Source organism: Monodelphis domestica, chromosome 8 (assembly GCF_027887165.1).
Source record: "Monodelphis domestica isolate mMonDom1 chromosome 8, mMonDom1.pri, whole genome shotgun sequence".
NCBI lineage: Eukaryota > Metazoa > Chordata > Mammalia > Didelphimorphia > Didelphidae > Monodelphis > Monodelphis domestica.
The window spans coordinates 198,169,219-198,192,766 of record NC_077234.1 but is presented as its reverse complement, the minus strand read 5'-3'; the positions used below and the strand labels follow the sequence as shown (position 1 = coordinate 198,192,766).

At 39.5% G+C, this 23,548-nt stretch overlaps 1 pseudogene; it reads right to left on the bottom strand.

Moving 5' to 3' along the window:
* Positions 1–18,844, bottom strand: part of LOC103101868 (pecanex-like protein 3) — a 59,525-nt pseudogene extending 40,681 nt beyond the window's left edge.
* Positions 18,845–23,548: the final 4,704 nt, after the last annotated feature.

Sequence of the window (23,548 nt, the reverse complement as noted above, 5' to 3'; positions counted from 1 at the left end):
TATAGTCCTGGCTACTGATGGGGTAAATGCATAATTGCTTAAATCATTTTAATTGGGCCCTGATTCAAGGACCTGTTATGGATTTATTTTTCCTTTACTTAGAATTTTTACACATAAGACTTTGATAGTCTATATTTCATCTAGAACTTATATTTTTTGTTTGGATTTTTAAAATACTTTTTAATTTTTCTTGCCAATTGATTCATATACCTCATAACTTATCCATGCATCCCTAAGTGATTCCTGTGTTTTTCAACACCCTCTTGGCGGGGGTGGGGGGTGGGGGGTGGGGAAGGGGTATGTATTATTATTATTTTAAATTGCAAATTTTAAATTCTTTTTGAGAGTAATTTTAGGTTAAGAAACATGCTACCTCTCCAAATCCAGAAAATGAACTCTTCTTAGAAGGCACCATGAAGATGCCTCCACAGACCACAAGCTACATCAAGAAGATCCAGAATGAACTTTGGGTGGGGTTGATTGAACTGAAGGTTGAATGAACATTCAATTTGAATGTATACTCTTATGCCAAAAGGGGACTGCTCCCTTACTGGCTTTTTGTAAATGTGCCTAGCAATTATTGGTTTTGTTTTCTTTTCCTCTTATCCTCAAGTTATTGCAATTTCAAAGTTGGTATGTTTACAAGACCCACTGGAGAGACTAGTCGTCCATGGGTCTCAGGGGGAATGTATGATTGAAAATCTGTTACCCTAAAAAAGAACTACATATCTGAAGAGCCCACTGACTTCTTGTCATTACGTACTTCCTGTAGACAGAGACTAAAGGGTGTGGGCTTTGGAGGATCACCCTTTCTGATGTAGAATCAGCATTGATGGTGGTGAGTGGGGATAGCTAAAAATGGCTAACCAACCATGGGCACGTGGTCTTTATTTTGTATCTTCTTTATTCCTTGATTTCTAATGATCATTAGTAAATCTCTTAAAATATAATATTGTTATTGAGATTTTAATTTTACCTTTTACATTGAGAAACCAGTTTCCCCAAAAGGATCATAGAAACATAATCAACTTAAAAATTGCAATAATTTGTGGGTAAAAGGAAAAGAGAACAAACCCAATGATTACTAGGTTGACAAAAAGCCAATTTTGGGGCAGTCCCCTTTGGCATAAGAGGATACATTCAAAACAAAGGCATTTCAACCCCCCATAGTTCAATTCACATCCCAAAGTTCACTCTGGATCTTCTGGTGCAGCATGTGGTCTCTGCAGGCATCTATCTTCATGGCACATTCTAGATTCTGGGAGGTAGCAAGTTTCTTATCCTAAAATTGCTCAAATTTAAATCAAAGTTCACAACAATAACTTGGCCCCCCTGTGGTGAAAAATAACAAGCACAGGGATCACTCAGGGATGCATGGATGAGTTATGAGGTATATGAATCAAATTGCAAAAGAAAATAAAAAAACATGAAAAATCCAAATAAAAGAGAAAAATGGATGAAATACAAAATGTAAAAGTCTTATGTCTAAAAAAATCTAAGTAAAGGAAAAACAAATCTATAACAGGTCCTTGAATCAGAGACCAATTAAAATGATTTAAGAAATTATGCACTACCCAACCAGTAGCTAGGACTACAGAAAGTTTGCCACACCATGAAAGACAGAAAAGGGACTAGATTTCAGCAGCAAGTGGGAGCCAGGATAGCAGCGAAAAGGAGGTGCTTGTGGCTCAGAGGAAGTCCAGCCTCTGACATATGTCAAAACAGCCGCAACCTTGAACCCCAAACAAGTTCGAGTCCTCTTGTCTTGGCTCAAAATTACATCAATCCCATTGGGATCGGTCTCTTTGATCTTGTGCTCCATAAGCACTATGCAGGTGCTCTGTGCTTCTGTAGCACTGTACAGTGGCTCTTTTGTATATTCTCTTCTTCTGGAATCAGACAGAATCATGAAGCAAAGTCCCATAATTTTTAAACAATCAATGGTATCATTTTTAGAGTCTAAAGCTTTTGGGTATGCATTAATATTAGAACAAATGTATTTCAAACTTATATTACTGCAAAATTAAAGAAAAATCTTCTCAATACTGTTGACATGTACTTCAAATACAAAAAGGAGAGATAAATAAAACTCAGATGCTCTATTATACATGTAAGGAAAAACAATAATAAAAAAGTTTTAAAAATAAAAAATATATAGCTTAAAATCAGTGACACACTGTGTCAACCATGTGTGAATACAAATGATTTTCAGAATAAAACAGTAACACAGTAGATAATGCACATTCAAAGAAGTACCAAAGTCCCCAAAATTCACAATAGTCCAGTTAATTACAATAGCAAACAAACCCACAATCATATTTCACATAAGTTGCTGTATGACATAAAAAACCTATGAACCGATGGATATTTGTCACAATTTTTAAACATGGAGCAAATCTTTCAACCTTGGCAAATATTTGCCAAGGTTGAAAGATTTGCTCCATGTTTAAATATATATATATATATATATATATAAATATATATATATATCCCCACTTCAGGTGGGGAGATTAACCCCATCCGAAGTAGACTGACCCTTTGGCGCTACAGGCAGGGCATCAGTCTCACAAGTTGAAGGTCCTGGGTTCGATCCTTGGAAGGAGGGTGTGATATACTGGGAAAAGGCTTCTGGGGGCAAAGAGTCACTCAACTTCAGATTGGGTTTACCTCCCACCTGAAGTGGACGTCTATTGTCTGGTGAAGCGGGACCTTCCCTCAGGGGGAAACCTCTCCTGTGACAAGGTCAAAACCTGGGGTTTCTGCCTTCCAACTAAATAAAGTGGGGATCTCTAAGATTTCCACATTGACACACTTAACAAAGGCAACATGTGATCTTCAATGGATCTAGTGACGAGGGCTTTTGGCAAAATGTACATGGTGATGTTTTTGTTCTTCAGCAGAGGTAAAGGTACAAAGGGGCAAATTAAAGATCAATATTGGCAAAACATAGAAGCTTAAAATGATTCAGTATTACAGAAAGGTATTGACTAGATTCATACAGATAGACTTAAAAAAATTTAAACCTTAAAGCAATCAGTAAATACAATAATATAAACAAATGAGAAGGTACAGGCAGGTGGGCAGTCAAAAATCCATTTTTACCAGTCCCAATAGGCTTGTTCTATATTATAGTAGGAGGATAAACTCAAAATAGTTAACAATAAGCTTCCAGATCTCTTTTAAAGTTTCCTTCCCCTCCCCCAGTACTTATCATCCATTTGCATCTCTTTTGTCAGAGCTCTGAAATTCATTATAGTGACGGAGAATTCTGCACCGGACATAGTGTGGAGGGATCTCAAATTGGAGGTATTGTAGAGGTTGGGCAGGCCCAAATGCCAAAGATGTGTAGGAAGATGAACCTCCCCTCTGAATCTCAGGATTATTTAAGCTAAATGCAAGGACCAACTGTAAGAAAAGATACTCCAAAACTTTGAGTTGCTTGAGCTCTATAAGGCTGTGTGGAATTGAAAGCTGTTTGAGCATTATTCCTAAAAAAAAAACAAAAAAAAACTGGAATGAGGCTTATTTATAAACAAGTTAGGAGGCAAAATTCAAGGGAAAACAATAGCATATTTGTATTTGAAGGAAAAAGTACTGCTCCTTAGTATTTTGGGTCTAGAGAAAGAAGGAAAAGACCAGCAGGCTTATTCCCCCAAAACTGACTAACGCCCTTCTAAACTTCCAAGTTTAGGATCCAGGATCAGCTTTAGATCCAGGATCAGCTTTAAAAAAAAGATCTGCTTGGAAATAGAAGGTGTGGGGTTCTTTTCTCCATACTAAAAAATGGCTACAGCAAGCTAGAAACACACTGTGGAGTGTGGAAAGGGATTGGGTCGAAAGATTTGTATATGGCACCCTCTGTGGGAAAAAAAATGGCTGGGATTGGCAGGCTCCTGTGGTGGGTCTGGTCTTGGCAAAAGGAGGCTCCAAGCTGGATGGAGAGTGGTGAGAAATGCTGAGTCAAGGAGATGAATGGAAGAAACAACAGACAGGGAACAGCAGGCAGCAGGGCAGGGCAGGAGCTCAGGCATACCCCACCACCAGACCCTTGGTGGTGACCCAGCAAGGCTATCTGCTCAAAAATTTTTGAGAATTTGTCATTGCTTCATAGTAAACCAAAATGTAAAGATTAAAATTAATAATCAATAACTATTATATTTTAAAAGTTTTATTAATAATAACTAAATCAGGGACAGCTGGGTGGCTCAGTGGGTGTAGAGCCAGATGTAGAGGTGGGAGGTCCTGGGTTCAAATCTGGCCTCAGACACTTCCCAGCTGTGTGACCAAGTCAACAAGCAAGTCACTTAACCCCCATTGCCTAGCCCTTACCACTCTTCTGCCTTGAAGCCAATACACAGTATTGACTCCAAGATGGAAGGTAAGGGTTTAAAAAATAATAATAGTAATAACTAAATCAAAAGAATTGTCTGAATTCAGCCTTGAGCAGGTCAAAAAGAGTGCCTGAGAGGATCATACATCCACTTAAATACCAATAACATGATCTCGACAATGTGGAGGTGCAAGAGAGATTATAGGGAATTTTGGGAAATACTAAGGATTTCTGGGGAATGAAGTCAAGCGTTCAAAATCTCCATTTATACACTATAATGGCATGAACTTCCATGTTTTAACTAGTATTTCCAAACTGGAACTATATTGTACCCCTGTAAAACATAAAAATTCTCTACTCTTTCTTCTATACCTTGAGCTCTCTCTGGCTAATTGTCCTATTTTGTCAGTAGGAACTATTTTATTAATAAAAATCTCAGATGATTATAAGGACAATTAAGTGGTATAGTGGATAGAACACTAGGGTTGGAATCAGAAAGACTCATTTTCATGATTTCAAATCTGGCTTTAGACACTTACTTGCTATGTGATTCTGGGCAAATCACTAAACCCTGTTTGCCTCAGTTCCTCATCTATAAAATAAGATAGAAAAGGAAATGGCAAACTATTCCAGTATCTTTACTAAGAAAATCCCCCTAAAATGGGGTCACCCAAAGTTGGACTTTATTGAAAGGATTGAACAATCTCAGATGAATGGAGGCTCAGAGATAAATGAGATGAGAAGATGGAATATGCTAGGGAAAACAACAAAGAAACAATGCAGTGCAGTGTGTGAATTTTAGATTTTCTCCATTTTGCTTAGTCTTAAAATTCTAGCAACCAGGAATGTATACACCCCTATTTAAGGATTAAGTATTGAGGAGGATGGCCTATGACAGACATGTGCTAGCAAATGACAAATAAGAAAAAACTGACAGACCCCCTGGGCTGTCCTAAGTCTAGCTTAAGCTACCATTGGTACATGTGAGATGCAGGAAGTGATGTAAAGAACAGTCTATATATTTTGTGTCACTTCCTCTCTCTGACTCTGGCTCTCACTCTTGCTCTTACTTGGAGGTTGGGAACTCCTGGCAGTGGTTTGGTGTGTGCGGCTTGCTGGTGAGGTGACTGGGATAAGCTCTGTAGTGTGAGTTAGGTGAGGCATCTTCCCTGATCTACCTTGGTGAGGTGACTGATTCCTCCTTTCCTCCTTTCCTTGATCTCCAACTTCTATCTGGCTTTCCAGAGCAGTCCAATTCCTTTTCCTCTCTCTCTTCTTAATTTCTTCCTACTATTGTAATTAAACCACCATAAAAATCCCAAACTTATTTGAGTATTTTATTGGGATTGAATTTTAATCCCTGGCAACCACTACATTCATTCAGTCAACAATATTCAGTCAACAGCCCTAATGTTTACCCCTTACAAGTGGACATAGCATTGGATTTTGAGTCAGAGACAGCACTATCACAGAAATGGCCAGGTGAGTGATTTTCATCTGATTTAGCATTAGGCAATTTTCACCGTCTATGGCCAATCTGATCTCCCAGCCAATATGTGAAGAACTTCCAGAGCAAAGAAGAACAATCTTCTCTTCTATCTCAAGTCTTCCATTTCCTGCTTTATCTTCTCCTTGAGGGAAGAGGAAGAAAGTCAATGGGGACTGGTACTTCCTTCTGCCATGCAGATTTGACTTCCATTTTGTGCTGCTCCATTTGGGACCTCATCTCCAGTCTTTGATGGGTAGAGGAGTACTGAAATGGGGACTCCTATCTCACTATATGGTCCTATGTCTTCCATTTCAGGCTGCTCTTGTCTATGTATAGTTGGAAATTCTTGAACCCCTAAAACCACATTACTCAAAATTCCTTTCTGTATTACCCAGAATGCTTTTCCCTTTGTACATGTTTGCATCGTCACGTTATTGTTTATAAATTTGCTTGCTGTAACTCCTCCCTCTCTCTTTTTTCCATATGGAAAGCTGGTGAGCTCTTTTGGTTTCTCTAGCCTTTTACTTTCCCTTTGCTTCAAGTTAAATATTAATAAATATTATTAAATATAATACTTGGAATATTGAATATTCATTTTTAAATTTACAGCTCTATCCCAATATCCAGTCTCTATTGAGAAGAGAAATGGCACTTTCGATTCAGCGATGAACACTCAGCCTTACTCTATACATCCCAGTGATTCTGAGCCTCTGTGATTCATCATCCAAACTCTATCACCCAGTTCCCACCACCTGATTGCTTATTCCCATCAATCCTCTCATCCAACTGTGAGAATTTACTATTCTAAACCCCTGTTCTTTTGGAATTGCTATTCAACCCCACATTCTGATTGGGTTAGGAACAAGGCCTGAGGCTCATCTGTATAAGAGAGATACATTTACACTCTGGGAGGACTTCAGAAGCCTCAACATCTCTCAGGTACCTGGAAGATTCTTGCCACTTGTGCCACGTGACTCCAAAAATCTAGAAGACCAGACTCTGACTCAAACTGAGGTCAAGTCTGGATAACTGGAGAGACCCAGGAAAGTAACATCACTGAAAATAAAGTTTGGGTTGGGAAATGAAGTTGCTCTCTTTGGTGCAGAAAAGACAATGAGAGGAGACAACAAGAGGAATGTGAGCTCAGGTTAGCTAGAGGAGGAGACATGGGAAGGGAATAGCCAGCCACAGGTAGCTTTTCTTTCTCTGAGTCACTCTTTATTATTTAATAAATAATTATAAATTAAGATACAGTCTTCAGAGAATTTTAATCTTAACACAATGACACCCCACCTTCTGCTTCCACTGTGTCCTCTGGATGCCTATTCCATGGGCAACAAATTTCCCTTCATCCTAACTCTCTTCCCTTCCCACTCTTTCCCTATTCTAGATATTAATGAAACCTGGCCTCCCCTTGGTGACACAGCCTCTCTGGCCTCTCCAGAAAAATTGCATTGTCAATCATTCCCCTAGTTCACTGATTGAGGCTGTGCAGTTGGAATACTTCTTGTCCCATACTGCCATTTTTGGTTTCTCTGTACACCTACATTATTGAGTTAAGAGTTAATCTCTAAAGAGATTAATTACCTTGGATGGACTCTGGCTTTTTCCTGGGGTGCCAAATTGTATTAGCAAGGGGGACTTTGAAAAAGGAACCAATGTACAACTGTTTGGGGACTGAATACTACATGACACTTCCTCTCTCTTTCTCTAAGCTGAGCTGTTATCAATGGAGTCAGTCAGTCTAGACAAAAGGGTAAATTGGTTTCCCTTCAGCCTCCTTCTTAACTGAGGGATTTGAAGTTCCCCATCTAACACATAGACTCTGATTCGAGTTCTAGTATAAATCAAGATATCTAATTTATTTGGGTATAAGGCTGTTGAAAGAATAAGGAAAGTGGCAGAGGGAAGAGGAAGTCCCTATGATTTCTTTCCTATTTAGCTTTTGAGGGTTTGACCAAGGAAACCTTTCCAGGAATAAGCTCTGGGTTCCCCTAAGGGAAAAAGAGAGTCTTTATCACAAAAATTGGCTCCAGTTGAGAATTGAGATCTTCTTCTGTTCAAACAAAGGATTTAGAGATTTGTAGTTCTCCCACCCAGCTCCAAAGAGTTCAAGATCAGAAGAACTTTGGTTTTTCTCCTCCAACTGTTTTTGAGCCTGGATGGAATTCCATCCCATCCCCTCAGGTCTTGTGACATTCCATTTTCTCCTCTTCTGATGCATTTCTTCAAACTCCAAATTTTCTTGTTTCTGGTCATCCCCTTGTTCACACCTAGAACCTCTGTCTCCAGGCCTAGCTGTCTATCCACTGAGCCACCTAGCTGTCCACTCTGGGTACTTTCTCTGGCTATCTAGCTGTCTCTGATGCCTGGATTGCTTTTCCTCCTCATCTTTACCTATTGGCTTCTCTGACTTCCTTTAAGTCCCAATTAAAATTCCATCTTTGGGAAAATTTTCCCAACTTCTCTTAATTTTAGTGTCTTCCCTCTGTTAATTATTTTTTACTTATTTCATACATAGTTTGTTTGTACATATGTTTGGTTACTTCCTCCCCATTAGATTGTGAGCTCTTTGATAGCAAGAACTGTCTTTGGCCTCTTTTTGTACCCCTAACACTTAGCACAGTCCCTGGTATATAGTAGGTGCTTAGTAAATGTTTACTATTACCTGTATGGTGTGGAAAGTCAATTAGCCTCTCTTGGCCTCAATTCCTCAATTATAAACTGATAAATCAATTAGATTGCAGAGGAGGTGGAAGCTGGATATGGAAAGAGTATATAATTGTGTTGGCACACCTATGGCATGCATGCCAGAGCTTGCTGGAGGGGGCTGCTCTCCTCCCTTTCTCCATGTGTGCCTCAGGACATTTTTCCCATCACCCACCCCTGTGCCCAGCACCCCAATGAGAGCGCTTCCTCCCTCCCCTGTCTGGGGTAAGGCAGGGGCTCAAATGTGGTGTGAGGGTGCAGTTTGGGCATTCCATCTCTAAAAGGTTCACCATCACTGGAATATAACATAGAGGGGAATCAGGTTTTGTTTTGTTTTTTAATAAAGTTTTAAGACTGGATGAGCTAATTTCTACAGGGTAGTCCTGATCCATACTACATTAGTGGAAGAAAAATACTCTGCTGTATTCATCTGTAAACCTACTACCTTCATGTCCACTTCATAGATTACAGTGAGAAGGAGCCATGTTGATATTATTCAGTTGTTCAGTCATGTCTGGACAAATCTATGAGGTTTTCATGGCAAAAATACTAGAGTGGTTTGCCATTTACTCCTCCAGCGTATTCCCCATTTTACAGATGAGGAACTGAGACAAACAGGGATTAAATGACTTGCTCAGGGTCACCTAATAAATGTCTAAAATTGGATTTAAAACTTGGAACTTCTTGACATCAGGCCCAGCAATCTATTCAGTACACTACCTACCTGCCAGAGGCCCACTCTTCCAGCACCTTTATTTTGTGGATAGGGAACTGGGACTCAGACAAATTAAACAACTTATCCAAGGCCATCCGAGTAGTAAGGAGCAAGAGGCAGGATTCAAACCCAGTTCTTCTCACTTTCAATGTGGCTTCCCATTGCTGCTTCCCCATTTCCTTCTTTAATCATCTGAAAAACTTGTCATTCCTCACATCAACTGGCTCTGAAGTTCTCTTTCATGGGAGGCCATGGCTACATTAATAACAGAATTAAATATGGCATCTAGACAATACATGTAAAAAGTAGGTTTGGGACCAGCATTTCCTCATTTCCCTAGTGGATTCCAGTGTCAATGGACTTCTTTTTTTTTCTAATGTTCAATCCAGTCTGAGCCTCTTCACCTTTTGGGATGTTAAAGCAAATTTAAATCCAACTCCAAGGGAAAGAGTAGAACCTGAATGAGTTCAACTGAAGTCTAAACTATCCTCCTGATCATAGTAGAGAGCAAAACTAGTTGGCTTCTATCGCCACCAACCAAAGAGATGGAACTAGGCTTCCTCCAACTTCTGGTGTTTACATAAGTGGGGCCTTAAATAGGCTCTGGCCAGACTCCCTTCGAGAGAACGGGCGCCCTGTGGGACAGGTGAGATTGGGTGCTCCTTGTTTTTCTTTGGTTCCGGTTCCTGGGGTGGCTGTTTGCTCTCCCACAGACTGTGTGTCAGCATTTCCATTCAAGACGGTGTGGTCAGGCCTTTATTTGTAAGTCGGCCATAAAAATGTGCTTTGAGTTGAAAATTGGAAAACGGAGTAATTACCATATTTGAAAGAAAGCCAACTTGTCCTTTGTTAAACTGCTGAGAAGAAGAAAGCAAATGGCAACCAATTCTTCTGTGCTCTGTCCATGACAAAAAGGGCCTGTGTTTTGGGGTGTTCTTTGAGTAATAAGCAGTAGGCCTGGTCTTGGGCTGTTTATACACACTAACTTTCAAAAACTGTATCCCCAGGAGTCCCAAGTGTCACTTCTGCATGTGGGTGGCAACCAGACTCCAAGGATGAACAATGCTGAGCTGGAGAAATCTATGTTTTTTTATAAATAGTGCAATATACTCAGAACTTTGTCACTAAGGCCTAAAATTAAAAGCAGGCAGAGTTTCTGTTCTTGAGCCTGTTTTCGGTTGCCTTTCAGACTTTCTTTTGAAAAAGTTCTAATCAATCAAGTAGAATGCATTTACTGAGCACCTACTATGTGGCATTGCACAGAGGAATAATAAAAAGGATAAGCTATACTCCCTCTTCTCAAGTTCCTCACAATTTAGTTGATATATAATGATAAAAACTCATCTTGCATATTAATGTTTATTATGTGCCAAGCATAGTACTAATTGTTAGGGATAGAAAGAGGGAAAAAATGAGATAATTGTTGCCCTTGAGGAGCTCACACTCTGAGGGAAATAGTACATTTTGTAATATTTATTGGAGAAATGGGTAGGATTGATTGAACAGGGGGTCTGGAAGGTTTTGTAGCAGGGAATGGAGGAGTTAAGGGAGAGAGGGAACATGGCTGCCAGTGAGGTAAAAGGAGAGAGATGCTCCCTGCCGAGAGACTATTTTTGAAAATTGGGGTTCCTGAGAAATGGGCCACTTATGGTAGCCTGAGGGGAGGTCTTCTCTATGGATTGATGTGAAAGATACTCCAGAGCAGGTAAGCACGGACCCTCCTGAGGGACAAGCCTTCCCCAGACTTAGTCGCCCAGCAGGGGTCCAATAAGGACTGTTTATAGTTGACTGACTGTCCTGAGGTTCAGCTCCCTCTGTGTCCCCTGAAATGACAGTCCTCTTATCTGACTTATATTCAAATAAAGATAAATTTTAATAACAAGTTTAGATTGGGGAGGTATCAGGAAGAGGGAAGAGGGATTTCCCTACATGAGGTTTGAGTCTCTCTCAGCTTTGGAGCTGAGGCCAGGCCTCACAGGCTAGTGGAGGGTTTCTGTTATTCCTCTCTATGCTAATCTGTGCTAGTTTTCTTAAGTTCAGTGTCTTAGCAGTAGACAGCAAGATGGAGAAAAGTTCTGACTTTAAGAGCTGGTTGGTCCCGTCTCTTTGGGCTGATGCCCTAAAGACCGGCCTTACAGTCCAAACTGTTTCCCTTAAGTCCAATGAACATGATCACAGGGATCCAGGTAGAGCACACAATTGGGAAATTCTGAAAAAAAGGCACTTCTATCCAGAGACGGGGAGAGAGGCTCCTTCCAGTTCCAGGGCCAGGAAGGAAGTGCTAGTCACAAGACCAACTGCCACTCCCAGCTGCCCCTTCCCCCACCAACTGTCAGTCTTGTCAGTGTCTTCTCTCTAACACTCCAACTGCTATTGGTTCCAACTCAATGGTAGAAAGTCCAGATCTTGCTTTAGTTTTCCTTTCCACAATTTAATTCATCTACAGGGCAGATGGAAAGACCTGAGTCAGCAGTGACAGGGCAGATGATAAAACCTGGGATTCCATAACATATATCTAGGTGTCTGCTCCATAGGAGCAATCTTCCATCTCTGGAAAAGGGGGAGTGGGTCTATGTAGGTCATAGGAGAAAGGAGATTCTGTGTTTTCCTTGCCAGGAGCAGCATAAAGGGCCAATGTCAAGCCAGGAAAGGAAAATAGAGGAACATATTAACAGAAAGGTCGAAGGTGAACCCTAGGGTAGCCAGAGAAAAAAGTTGGGGTCCTACATGATTAGGAGCCTCCAGCCACCCCAGATGTTCTGGTTGGGGGCCTCCAGTCACTTCAGTTGGAGTGCATATTAGGTGCCAAATATTTGTTAGATGAATATTGCTTATCCTAGAGAAGACTTAGGAAAAATATAATCACTAAATCTTTGAAGGTACTCTATATGGACTAGATTTAGTCCTTCATTTCACAAATATTTATTAAGTGCCTACTTTGTGCTAAATTCAGGGTGGGGGCTATAGATTTCAGTACAGATTTCAGGACTTATCATCTGGTTTGATTGGCTTCTGAGAAGAGAATCAAGACCAGTAGTTGAGAATTGAGACACAGCTTTCATGTCAACATAATGAACAACTTTTTGTTTCTTTTTAAACCCTTACCTTCCATCTTGGAGTCTTAGCTCCAAGGCAGAAGAGTGGTAAGGGCTAGGCAATGGGGGTCAAGTGACTTGCCCAGGGTCACACAGCTGAGAAGTGTTTGAGGTCAGATTTGAACCTAGGACCTCCCATCTCTAGGCCTGACTCTCAATCCACTGAGCTACCCAGCTGCCCCTGTAATGAACAACTTTTTAACTAAAAGGGAATTTAAAGACTAGTGTGTATACCTCAAGTTTAATGAGTTCTTCACCACTGGATAAGATCAAGAAGAACCAAGTTACTGACTGTATCACAGGCAGTTTGTACTTCAGTTTTAGGTTGGACTAGATGATATTAGGTTCTAAGATTCTAAGATTGTGTAATACTGAGAATGAATAATCAACTTAGGACAACATGGCAGACTCTGTGTGCAGTTAAGTGCCTGGCCTGGAGTCAGGAAGACTCAGATCTGACCTTAGATACTAGTGTGATTCTGCTCAAATCACCTAATCCTGTTGGGTTCAGTTTCTTTTTCTATAAAATGAGCTGGAGAAAGAAATGGTGAAGGCAGCGAGATGGCTCAGTGGATGGAGGCCTTGGGTTCAATTCTAGTCTCAGACACTTCCCAACTGTGCAACCCTGGGCAAATCACTTCATCCCTGATGCCTAGTGTATAATTGAAAATCTGTTACCCTAAAAAAAAGAACTACATATCCCAAGAGCCCACTGACTTCCTGTCATTATGTACTTCCTGTAGACAGAAGATAAAGGGAGTGGGCATTGAGGCTCCTCCTCTCCTATGGAGAATCAGCAGTGATGGTGGTGGGTGGGGATTTTGAAAATGGCTAACCAGCCATGGGCATGTGGTCTTTATTTTGTATCTTCTTTATTCCTTGATTTCTAATGATCATTTAATAAATCCCTTAAAATATAATATTTTATTTTTAGAGATTAAATGTTTCATTTTTACACTAACATTTACTGTTCTTCTTTCTTGGAATCAATACAGTACAAGACAGAAGGTAAGGGTCTTAAAAACAATGGAAATGGCAAACCACTCTAGGATCTTTATCAAGAAAACCCCAAATAGGATCATAAAGGATCAGCCATGACTAAAACAACTATCTGTACACTGGTGAATGTATGCAGTCCAAGTGGATGGACTACTCCATTATAATCATTATTGTTTTGCCTTCTTGCAGTAAATATTTCATGATTACTCTTTAATAATGTCATCTGATCTGATTTATTTAAATAGGAAGCACATCAGAGGAAGCTCAGAAACTGTCATTGTAAGTAGTAAGTATCTGTCTCCCCATACATTAGGCTTACCTCTAGGGTGAGTTGGGATCCTATTTTTGAGGCATCATCATAATCCGACAGTGAGGGATTAAAAAGCCATTCTTGTCTCAGAGAGTGAGGAAGAGAGCTGGAGATCAATACCACACCATACTCACCCCACGTATATATCTTGCATGTACTTATCTGTGAAGTCATCTATGCACCATAGTAGAATGTAAGCTCCTTGAGGACAGGGATTCTCTCACTTCAGTATTTGTATATTTAGTACCCAGTATAATTTTGTACATTTAATTGGAACATAATATGCTTGTTGGTTACCTAAAAAAATCATACAGGAACATGATTTGTAAACCCTAATGATTAGGATGTCTCTGCTTGGTGCACTAACAAATATTAGCAAAAATTATATCGTAATGTTACTTTATGGTTTCTTTGTAAATAGTTGATACTTTTTAATGATTAACACAAAGGATAATTCAAAAACTACTTTTTTAAGCCAATAGAAAAATAATCAAATTAGTTTTAAGATCTTTAAAGGAGATTAACCTGATGATAAACATTCTTTTAAAAAAAATGACTGGGGGGGTAGCTGGGGAGCTCAGTGGATTGAGAGCCAGGCCAAGAGACAGGAGGTCCTGGTTCAAATCTGGCCTCAGCCACTTCCCAGCTGTATGACCCTGGGCAAGTCACTTGACCCCCATTGCCTAGCCCTTACCACTCTTCTGCCTTGAAACCAATATATAGTATTGACACCAAAACAGAAGGTAAGGGTTTAAAGAAAAAAATGACTGAACACTAAATGATTACAATTTCACCCTTGGGACTTGGCATCCTTCTTTCCCCAAGGAGAATCTGAGTTGCTGATTAAACAGTCCTGAAGCCTAAAGTATATCAGCTAGAGACTCCCTGTTTGGGAAAGTTGTTTAACCTCCTTATGATCCAACCTTCAGCTGGAAAGAAGATGATATTTACCTGTCTTGGGGAAATTATGAGAAATCATTCTTTTTATAACATTTTAAAGAAGATATTTATAGGATAAACTGTAGACAATTTCAGAGGGAAGGTATTAAAATGAAGGAAGACTAGGAAAGGCTTCTTACAGAAGGTCAGATTTGAGAGCAGCCAGGGAAGCCAGAAGGGAAGATGAAGAAGGGAGAAAATTCCAAGCATGGCAGACAGTAAAAATGTCCAGAATAAGGAGATGAGTGTCATGTTCAAGGAACAAAAGCCAGTATATCCATGGATCACCCAGTACAGCAGAGCCTGCAGAGGATTATGAGGTATAAGACTGAAAAGTTCTGTTATAAAATGTTCATGTTAAATTATGCTCATGTGATTCAGGATTTGAAAAGTCAGAGGATTTTGCATTTGATTAGAAACAGCTGAATGGCATAGAGGGGAGAGAGAGACAGAGACAGAGACAGAGAGAGCTGGACAACTCTGGGCAAATCACTTGACCTCTACCTGCCTCAGTTTCCTCAACTATAAAATGTAATTAATAATAGCTCCTTCCTATCAGGGTTGGATCAAATGAAATAATATTGCAAAGCATTTGGCAAAGTGCCTGGAACACAGTAGGTGCTTAATAAATGCTCATTCCTCTTGAGACTGGAGGTAGGGAGCTGTAACAAATCAATCAAATTTAATTTTTTTATTTTCTAAAAAATCTTTACCTTCCAACTTAGAATTAACATTACACTGGTTTTAAAAATAGAAGAGTGATAAGGACTTGATCAGGATCACTATTTGATTTGAACCCAGAACCTTCCATCTCCAGATCTGGATTTTTATTCATTGAAGCCTCACTGCCCCCAAAAGCTTATTTCTTAAAAATAAGGGAAAAAAAACCCTTAATCGCAGCAGGATAGAAATTCACAAGAGATTAAAGATGGAAGAGAACCATAGAGAACATCTGCTCCAGCCCACTCATTTTCTAGATGAAGACACTGTGCCCAAATCAAAAGAAGGAAATAAAAGATAATCATTTTCTTTTAGGTCTTAGATTGATGCTTAGGGATCTGTTGGCCAGCTGCTCTTATTTCTTTATTTATTTTTAGATGCCATACCTCCTGTTCCAAAGAATTCTATAACACAGTGATCATTGGGCCATGGATGCATGGAATCCTCTGCAGTCCTGTGGTCTTCTCTTGAAAGCCTGCCATTTAGAGGTTAGAAGGAAGTGGTTTCAATTAAAAAGGGGGAGGTAAAAAAAAGAGAGAGAGACAGTGATGGGAAGAACTCCTGGTGTGGACTGGAAGACAACCTCAACCAATTCCTAAGTACCAAAAGGATGTAATAAATTGTTGGCTGCAAATCATCGCCTGGTTTGGAGGAGGAAGGGAGGGGAGGGGAGGTTTTGGAGGATGAGGAAAGAAGCCAGAGAGCAGTAAAGACAGACAGGTGGTGCTGGAGGGTGAGGTCCATTAACGACTTCACAGTGGCTAGGAAAATGGAGAAACAATTGAGAAAAAATAAGGATGGGTTTGGGAGGAGGGAGATGGGGGAGGGATAGTTTCATCTTTTATCAAATAAAATAGCAGATACTGTAGGCTCTCTTGATGTTGCTTTTCCCACTGTTTACCAATATATTTCAATTTTGATATTACATAAGATAAGGATCCCCCCTGACCTTTTTTATTTTCAAACCTCTTCAAGAAAAGAAAGTAAATATTTCCCATCCCACTGTACCCTCCTTGTATGCTTCTGATAATTGAGACACTTGCTTGGAGAACCAGACTCATTTTGGAGACATCTGTTTCTCTCCCTTTGCCCTTCTGCCTGCTTCCAGTGAGACCGAGCAGGAGCTTTCCTCTTAATTAATTACTGTTTACATTGCATCTGAGGTTCTAGGAAGAGAAGCAACCTGTGCTGGCTAAGGCTTGGATATTAATAAGTACTAACAAATAGACAATGAAATCCACTGAACATTTGTGGGTTTCATATATCAAGAAGCATATCATAGAACCATGAAATTTCAGACTTGTATGGATGCTTGGAGGTCGTCTATCCCAACTATGCCTGGAAAAGAATCTCTTCTATAAAGTACTCAGCAAGGATCCACATCACGAGAAAGAACTGTGGGAGTAGAAATCCAGAAGAAAACAGATGATTTATCACTTGTTGGTATGGGTCTATGACTTGGGGTTTTGGTATTAAAAGATTTCTCTATTACAAAAATGAATAATATGGAAATAGGTTTTGAGTGATAAAATATGTAGAACCCAGTGAAATTGCTTGTCAGGAAGACAGGAATCATATAACCATGGGGGAAAAAATTAATAAATAAAATAAATAAAAAACTCAGTAAGGAATCATACAGCCTTTCTTCCTCAAGGAAAATTGCTGTCCAGATTTTAATTTATCCAGAGCAAATATTTAAAACTCAGACAAAGCCAAATATCACAGATTTTAGGCTAGAAGGAAAAAATTTTAAACCCTTACCTTCCATCTTGGAATCAATGCTGGGTATTGGTTTCAAGGCAGAAGAGTGGTAAGGGCTAGGCAATGGGGGTGAAGTGACTTGCCACAGCTGGAAAGTGTCTGAGGACAGATTTGAACCAGGACCTCCCATCTCTAAGCCTGGCTCTCAATCCACTGAGCTACCCAGCTGCCCTCAGGCTGGAAGGAATTTTAGAAGTTATCTAGTCATAGAATTCTAGGGCAGCTAGATGGTACTATGAATAGAATGCTGGATATAAAGTCAGAAAAACTCATTTTCCTGAGTCCAAATTCTGGTCTCAAACACTTACTAGCTGTGTGACCCTGGGCAAGCCATTTAACCTAGTTGTCCTCAGTTTCCACATCTGTAAAATGAACTGAAGAAGGAAATGGCACACCACGTCAGTATCTTTGCCAAGAAAACCCCATAAGGGGTCACAAAGAGTCTGACTTGATTGAAACAACTGAATGACAATGACAAAGTCTAGAGCTGGAAAGGATTTCAAGGGCTCTCTGTTCCCATCCTTTCATTTTATAGATCAGGAAACCAAAGTATGGGAATTTAAAATTATTTTTCCAAGGTCACTCAAGAAATGTGTCAGAGGTGGGACACAAACCCAGGTCCACAACTGTGATAAATGGATTCTAGCTGCATTTGACAGGTCCGTCAAACATTTATTTATCCAGGGTTTAGAGTGTGAAAGGGGTTTTGAAAGATTGGTTCCACCAACTCTCCTTCCATTAAAAAAACCTTGAAGGTCGTACAAGAACCATTTAGTTCATACTTAGAGAATTTTAATATGATTAGGTAAGAACTGTTTTTGATTCATAAAGCCACTTTTTAGTAACTTTTTAAAGTTTTTTCTCTTCTAAAGGAAATGTAGTGGTTGGCTAAACTAAGTAAAAGTGTGAGCCTCTGAAATTGGAAGGAACTCAAATCCTCACTAAAGGCGATCTCTTGTTCCTCAGAAACAGAGCCTAAGGCAGAGTAGGAACATACTTCCCTTTGTAGTCACTAGAAGTGTCTCTGAGGGGCTCTTGGAACCCTTACAAGACTTTCTTTCTCTCCTTCTGGGTCCATTACTCTGAGACACCACCTAGCCCTGGGCTGAGGATAACAGAGACTTGTTTAATCAACTATTAAAGCAACTGCCTTTCTTTGAATCCCGGTATATACCCCATAGTAGGCAGTTAATAAATGCTTTTTCCACTTGACTCATACCACTACTTCGTTATAGAGAGAAAAAATTGGTTTAGGGGTGATTCATAGGGGAATTGGGTTAGTAAACCACTCAAAGAACCCCATTTATGCCAGCATTTCCTAAGCCAAATTGGTTAAGGAATTCTTATAGATTTAAAGTATAGAGATAGAATTGGCACCAAAAATTATGGAATACTCCCAGATTGCCCAGGCAGAAGGATTAGGAAAATTGGACACAAAAATGAAGGGAAATAAGCCTATTTTCACACTTTAAAAAAAAGGCACATTTGCTATAGACATCATTAGAGAGGGAAATAGGAGCATCAGAACAATCTCCCAGGGTCCTTTTTCAGAACCTGGGAGACATGATCTGGGCAGCCCTGTGGCTGAAAGATGTTTCTACCTTTGAGGCATTCTACAGCAGGGACCCCAGCACAAACAGCGTTCTTGCAAGAGTTCCCCGAAGTTAGAGCTATTCTGAATAGCACTATTCTTCTGAGGGTACTCAAAACCCTCTCCAGTTATTCCTTCCAACTTCGGAGTGTCCCCAGGAGGCAGGGAGGTGGTAAGAGCGCTCATGGCTACATGCCTAAAATTCTGCTGGAAAAGCTGGTTAGCTACATGCCTGAAAATGCCCTTTGCCTGAACTTGTAGCCAGGTATTAGGAGGGATCAATATGTGTAAAGGATAGAAAATGGACAGCATCCGAGGCAGCAGAGTGCAGTAGAGAAATTCTTAAGTCTAAATTCACAGATTTCAGGAAAGGGGGGGGGGGGTCTATGAACTTGAATAGGGGGGAAAATGAACATCTTTTCTAATTAACATCCTCTGCAAGTCTATCATTTTTTCCCCTATGGATTATTCTGAGAGAAGACCATAGATTTTTATCGATAGCCAGAGATCCAGGACACAAAATAAGATTAAGGACCCCCGACATAAAAAAGTAGAGAATCAGCTTTGGAGCCAAGAAGACCTGACTCTGATGAGCATTAATTGTGTAAACAGAAGTCACATGCTATCTATCATTCTTGGTGTCCCCATGTCCAACCAGAGAGACCCAGAAGGGGTTATAAACTAGGAATCGAGGAAGCAGCAAGATTCCTGGTCTGGGGACTTGCCTAGTGGGACAGTCTTTGGTTAGACAGTAGCACGCTGGACAAATTTTGACTTTTCCTGGCACAACTTCTCTTGGCTGGGAACAAAGACAAGAGGGGAGAGGCAAACTCAGATTTCATCTAATAATTCTAAATTAATACACAGTCTCCAGAAAATTTTTAAATGTAAATAACAGATAAGGATCAAATGAGATAATATCTGTAGAGTGATATATACATGCAAGCTGTTATTGATTTATTATTATTCACACAAGTCTAGATCATAAAAGAAAAATAAGGGCTGGAGATATAGATTTGGTCTTCATTGTCTTCTGTTTCAAGTAAATATTTTGAAACCATGAGTGTAAGTTAGATCACTAAAGCAGAAAGTATAGCGATAAGTGAGTCAAGAACAGAACTCAGGGAAAATGTCAGCAATAGGAAGGGTTGGTTAGAAGGAGATAGATCAATCAGAGAGGCTGCAGGAAAACCAGAATTTAGTATCAGGGAAGCCAAGAGAAGAAGAATGCTTTTTTTAAAAGGAAGGAGCAGTCAAAAATTTTTGATGCTGCAATGCAGTGATCCTGAACAACTTGGAGGGATCTACGAGAATGAATACTCTCCACATTCAGAGGAAAAACTGTGGGAGTAGAAACACAGAAGAAAAACAACTGCTTGAATACATGGGTTGAGGGGATATGGCTGGGGATGTAGACTCTAAATGAACATCAACATCATTGAAATAGGTTCTGATCAAGGACACAAGTAATACCCAGTGGAATTGCGTGTTGGCTGCAGGAAGAGTGGGTGAAGGGGAGGGAGGGAAATAATGTGATTATTGTAACCAAGGAATAATGTTCTAAATGGACTAAATAAACTAATTCAAATTTAAAAAAAAATTTTTGATGCTGTAGAGAAATCAGTAATGAAAATTAGGGGATGGAGGTGTGATAAACCCAGGAGATTGCTGGATGCAAATAAGAGGTCATTGGTAACCTTTGAGAGAGGAGCTTTGGTCTAGTGGTGGGAGTGGAAGCTTTGTTTTTTATGAGACTAGTAAAAATAGTTGTGTAGTCTCTTTGCTTCCTTTACTTCCTGATGGATTGATTCAAAACCTCTTTGATTGCTGCACAAACTAGTGGTCATCTGTACATCCTGCAAAGACAAAGAAGAGTATGGACCATCAATAAATATCACATTTGCATCTCGTGCAGGGATTTTCATCCAACCTTCCTAGGACCTGCTTTTTTCTCATCCTGGAATCTGGAATGTTTTCTTACAAAGTGAATATAAGTCCCTCAGAATTACTGTTTGTAACCCGAAATCCAGTGATCTTTTCCCACAACTTTAGTGCAATTTTTTTTTTAGTCAAGAGGAGAAGTAATGCTAGAATCCAAGATTTCACTCTGAGGAGAAATATACTAACTCTAAAATTAGGGATTTATTTATTAGCTCCCTTCCTCCAAGCACTTCTTTTCTGCCCTTCCCCTTTATTCTTTGCCTGTCTCCATCTTTCTTCTACCTTCATCCTCCCTCATCTCCTATCAGGTGTACAGGATATGACTAAGACAGCACCTTCACCCCAAAACTAACTAAATAAAGATGACAGACACCAGGACAATATTTGATAGACTAAGTTCTCTGAGGGCAGCATCTGAATTTGCCTTTCTTGGAATCCCTAGTACCTAGCATAGTACCCAGCACAAAGTAGATCTTTAATAAATACTTGCTCATTGATCATTTTATTTCTTTAGTGCATGTTCTGTCTAGGCCAGTGTGCCACATGCTTCTGGGAGACAAAAACGTAGAAGAGTCCTTTCCTTGAAGAACCTGAGGATGGAAGGTAGTCCTTCCATGCTGGGAAGGCTGGTTGTTATTTAGTCATTTTAGTCATGTGAGACTCTTTATCATCCCATTTGGGATTTTCTTGACAAAAACACTAGAGTGGTTTATCATTTCCTTCCCCAGCTCATTTAAAAAGGAAAAAACCTCTTACTTTCTATCTTAGAATCAATATCAGTTTCAAGTCAGAAGAGCAATAAGGACTAGGCAGTTGGGGTTAAAGTGACTTGTCCAGGGTCACACAGCTAAGAAGTTTCTTGGGCAACATTTGAACCCAGGACTAGCTCTATCTCCTGAGCCATCTAGCTGCCCCCTCATTTTTATACACAAGGAAACAAACAGGGTTTAGTGACTTGCTCAGGATCGTACAGTTAATAAGTGTCTGAAAAGATGGATGTGAACTCAGGAAGATAAATCTTCTGGACTCAGACTTGGTGCTTTATCCACTGCACCACCATTTTGATGTCTTAATAAAGAGGCTGAGCATTAATATAAAGATCAAGGTTAGATGAAAGACCTGGTATTCAATATAACTCTCTTGTTTACTCTAAAACCAGTTTTCCATACTCTTCCAGCTTCTGAAAAGCCCACATTCATTCAGCTGCTCATTGCACAAACATTTACTAACTTCCTCCTCAGAAAAAAAAAACAACACAGATCTATGATCTCATCAATGTGGGGAGCTCCTGTAGAGAATTCTCTCTCCCATCACTAGTCAGCACCTTCTTAGCAATTTGGAGAATCGCCTAGGGAAATAAGAAGTTATACCCAGGGAGATGCAGCCAGTGTGTGTCGGAGGGAAGCATGCAGCCCAGGTCTTCCTGGCCCAAGGCCAGTTCTCCATCCACAGCACCATGGTGACTCTCAACTGAATACTTGGGTTGGTGAGGAGGATACAGGCATCCGTATTGGTACAGTCCATTCCTTTAAGAAGCATATAGTATAGGAGGGAGTTATGGTAGGGATAAAGGATAGATAGATGGATGGATGGATGGATAGATAGATAAACAGCTATATGGACAGACAGAAAGTCAGACAGACAGACAGATAGCTATATAGATAGCTATATAGGCAGACAGACAGACAGAGAGAAAGAGATACACAGAAAGTCAGACAGATAGACAGACAGAAAGTCAGACAGACAGATAGATAGATAGGTAGGTGGATGGATGGATGGATAGATATAGATTTATATTTTATATTTTATGTATATTATATAGATATTTTTATTTTTATCTTATATACACATTTCTTTGTATTTCTATATTTTTATTTTATATACATACATATATGTATCTATATACTTATATATACACCCAAAAATAGCCATAAAATATATATGGATACATACATATACAAGTATCTCTTCCAAATCTCAACTATCCCCATCACAGTTTTGATATATCCTGTGTCAGTATAAGAAATTAAATGGGAATTTGGGAGGAGTTTTGATAATGTGTGAAGGCCAGAAGATGACACAGAAAAAATTTAGATACTCAGAAATGCATAAAACATATTCATTGCATACTATAATGTCAACATATTTTATCTTTTAATGCCATTAATATAAAGATTTTCTTTTTAAAAGTTAAAATAAGTAAAAATTTAAAGTTTGCAAAAATGTGAAAAACAACAGATGAAACGAAACACAAAGGCTAGAAATGTAGAGATATCTTTAAAAGTTCCATAACTCATAAGTGCATATAGGGTGTTGTAAACAACTCAAAAGATAAGAACAAATTCAGACTTCTTCCAAATAAGTTGTTATTAAGGTATACCTTAATTCATTGGGAAGTTCATTGGGAAGGGGAAGGACATATTGGGAAGTGAAGGCAATGTAAAAATGAGATATTTTGTGAAAATTGGAAAAAATAACGATCTAAATATTCTAGTGAGTTCAGAAAAGGGGAAGAGAGAACATTTCTCATTGAGGATAGAAATAGGAATGGGAGTGGGGAAATGTGCAAAGCTGGTAACATACTCCCTGCAGAGTTTCCTATTTCCTGGAGCCCCTGTCCCATGTTGAGTTTGGAAGTAGTTTGGCTACTTTGACCTTCAGGGCTTTAGTTTCTCAGGCAGGCCCCCTCAAAACTTTGCTTTTATTCTGTTCTGCCCTTTCCTGAACATTTTAAAATGTGTACCTCATCATCTCCTCCCCAGGGGCTTGTGTTTATATTCCCATACTTCACCCCCACCAAGATTTTGAGCAAGCAGAGAGTTGGAGCTCCTTAGCCAAAAATGCCTCTTGTTTACTTTAGAAGAGTAAAACACTTCATGTGTATTTATAAATTGGCCCTTCGTAAAACTGTAAACTAAACAGATGTGCAAATTTTCAGTAATTAAGGAT